Raw genomic sequence first — 3,360 nt, 5'->3', positions numbered from 1 at the left:
GTAAGAATCTTACTAACAGAAACCAAGACCACTCACCATCATCAGAACCCAGCACTCCCACTTCGCCCAGTCCAGGGCACCCCAACACACCTGAAAAGCTAGACCTGGATTTAAAAGCATATGTCAGGATAAGTGCTTAATATTATCCACAAGGAAGTAAAACTAAGTATTAGTGTGTACATTTCTGAATGAGAAACTAGTTGTTCCATTGATTTCAATTATGTAGTGGAAAAATCTATTACAGGGCCCTACAATGGCTAAGTACATTCTACTTAAATTCAAGGTACTATTTCACTTTACATACTAAAAGAACACATGCCTTTAAGTGTTACCACCTGAGTATAAATTAACTTCTCACTGTATTCTTTAGACATACTAAAACCAAAGCATTAGTTGAGCTATATTCCATTATACACTGCAGAATTCAAATATAAGCATTGTTAAAATAATTACCCATGCTGGTTGGTGAATATGGTGATAAAATTAGGCTGTATTTCACTTACTAGACAGGTTTAAAAACAAAATTAACACTTCAAAATGTGATATTACCAGCATTAAGCTAGTTATTGCATGAGTAATAAAAATATCACACAATCTAGGAAATGAGAGTGGTTAAGCTACTCTGGCTGCCGATCACCGCAACAGAGACACCTCAGACAGAAGTCCACGAGCCTACCAGGCAGCAGGGTAACTTTGACCACATAACCACACCCTATGCAAACCATAACAGTCCTTTGTGTTTATTAATTCTTTTCCAGGAAAAAAAAAAAAAGAATCCCCATCATGTTTGATGCTTACAAAAACTAAAGAAAAAAATTACAACATAGACCTATTAAGGCATTTTAGAAACTGACTTCCACAATGGAAAATCTTCAAGCTCTCAAACTGCTGTTATGTTCACAGGGCAATCCTTAGATCTGTCAAAGTATGTACTGTATTGAGAAGAGTGTCTTACAAGCTGCTCTGTGGCAAAACAATAGCTTATTTCTAAGGTTGTCTTAGATCTGATCAGGACCAATAGGTCTAAACTTCAAGTGACAGAGTTCTATTCTGTCCTACAGTGACAGGCTTCCATGATGAAGAGTAAACAATAACTGAGAACTTCAAACATTCAGTTTATTAAACTAAGGCTAGAGAAGCCATAGCATGAAAAAGAACTGCAGTCATTCAGGACAAAGTTGAGGATTTTATAAAGCCAAATCAAAAGACTTAAGACATGGGAAGATTCTTTTTTTTTTTTTTTTTTTTGATTTATTGTCATTTATTGGTCAGGAGGGATGCTTCCTTGAGAAAAGATACAGTCAGTTACTCAGGTGCAGCGACATGGGAAGATTCTTAAGTATAAGGAAGTAATAAAACACAGAAAGTGACCACAAGAATTACAAATGTATTTAAATCTCAGACTTGGGAAATGGACTATACACAGCCTTCTAGGGGAAGAGAGATGCCTTAGATGTTCTGACAGCACTGCATCTTTGGCTTGTTTTCATTGGTGGGTGGAACATGAATAGGAACCACATTGTTGCTTGGAGAGATGTCATTTTCACGTCTGTCTGACATTTGCTTCTGAGAAACAAGGCGGTATATCTCTGTTAGAATTGTCTGAAAAGCAGCTTCAACATTTGTAGAATCTAGAGCAGATGTCTCAATGAATGACAAACCATTCTCTGCAAAAGCTCTTGTTTCATCTGTAGGAACTGCCCTGAGATGACATAAATCACTCTTATAGCCCACAAGCATGATAACAATGTTACTATCAGCATGATCTCTCAGTTCTTTCAGCCATCGCTCTATATTTTCATATGTGAGATGCTTAGCAATGTCATAAACCAATAAGGCACCTACTGCTCCACGATAGTATGCAGACGTTATAGCCCTTTACCGCTCCTGCCCTGCTGTGCCTTTATTGTTTTCCCATCAACCTGGATGCTTCTTGTTGCAAACTCTACTCCAATGGTACTCTTGCTTTCCAGATTAAACTCATTTTGAGTAAATCGAGACAGGAGGTTACTCTTTCCAACACCAGAATCTCCAATAAGGACAACTTTAAAGAGGTAGTCGTACTCGTCGTCGCGGGTGCCCATGGTGCTGCTGAGGGGCGGGAGCGGTGGTGGCAACGGCGGCGGGACCAGGGGGCGTTGCTGCAGGGGTAACCCAAGCAAGCGAGGAGCTTCAGCTGCCGGACCCGGTGACGAGCTCCGCCCTCCAGCATTAATTTCTTACTAGTAATAAGTTGAATCAAGTACACATCAGAGGAACCAAAGCCACCTTGTCCTCTCTTACTCTTAACAAATTTAGGAGGGAGTGGATGCAAGGAAACTAAAGCAAGATGAGCAATTCTGTTAGCAGATCTGTTAAACACCTTCTAGGGGCTAGTCAGGATGACAAAGACAAAAGGAATGCCACATAAGCCTCCTCTAAGCCCACTATAAGCTTTGCCTTAACTCAAATATAAATGTTTTTTAATTTGGGCCTATTTTCTGAGGCCTGGCCCAATGATTACCCTTCCTGCTTGGAGGACAGATTCCAGGGGAGTGATTCTACTGCTGGTCTATGATTCTATTTTTTTTGGACTGTCTTTCCTGAAATGACCTTTAGTTCATTTCCTATAATGCCCCCATAGTTAAAACATTCCTTATCCCCTCAGCTCTGTGAAAGCATTGCTTGTACTGTAGTTCCCTGCAAGGCAGCACCCATAGTCAGACCCTGATTGTATCCAGATAAGTTTGTCTCTTCTTTGTATGGCCAGATGGCTGTGTGGCAGGCTGCATTGCCATTCTCATAAGCCAATCATGTAACAAAAGGAACTCCTGCCTGAGTGAGGGTCTCCAAAAATTCAGCAAGCTGCTTTTTGCAGTCTCTTCACAAATTCCTGGAATCGTTCGTTGGGACCTTATTTGGTCCCAGATAAACTCCCACTGAGATCTCCTATCATGAGGAATCAAATTTGCTTCTACCACTGTATCTGATAAAGCTTGTGTAAAAGGGGCGGCAGGCCGGTGCTGTGCTACAGCTCTTTAACTCTTTATTACTCTTGAAGGCATCTCCACTTGCTTGATTTTTTTCTTCCTTACAAACATGGGTGAGTTAAAAATCCTGAGAATGTGATCGAAGTGCAAAACGAAGCCAATGGAACACTGGCAGTTTAACTAGAATTTTTAAGTTCCTTTATTATTATTATTTTTATTTTTTAAAAAATTTAAGTTTCTTTTGCAACATTAGAACATAACTGTAGTTTTGGAAAACAAAACCCAATTTTTAACAGTATGAACAATCCATTCTCTTTAAAATCAGTACCAAGAGCATTACTTTCATGTTATAAAGTTTGGCTGCCAGTTCTTATGTATGAATGCATGACAG

General features: G+C 39.6%; 1 pseudogene across 1 annotated transcript; it reads right to left on the bottom strand.

Annotated features, from left to right (window-relative positions):
- Positions 1-1,449: 1,449 nt before the first annotated feature.
- LOC110288408 lies at positions 1,450-2,090 on the bottom strand (annotated as a pseudogene). The gene has a single exon (XR_003835899.1). The product of XR_003835899.1 is annotated as a ras-related protein Rab-11A pseudogene (transcript).
- Positions 2,091-3,360: the final 1,270 nt, after the last annotated feature.

Source organism: Mus caroli, unplaced genomic scaffold, assembly GCF_900094665.2.
Source record: "Mus caroli unplaced genomic scaffold, CAROLI_EIJ_v1.1 scaffold_15799_1, whole genome shotgun sequence".
In the NCBI taxonomy this organism is placed as follows: domain Eukaryota; kingdom Metazoa; phylum Chordata; class Mammalia; order Rodentia; family Muridae; genus Mus; species Mus caroli.
This window is presented reverse-complemented; position numbering and strand designations above follow the sequence as displayed.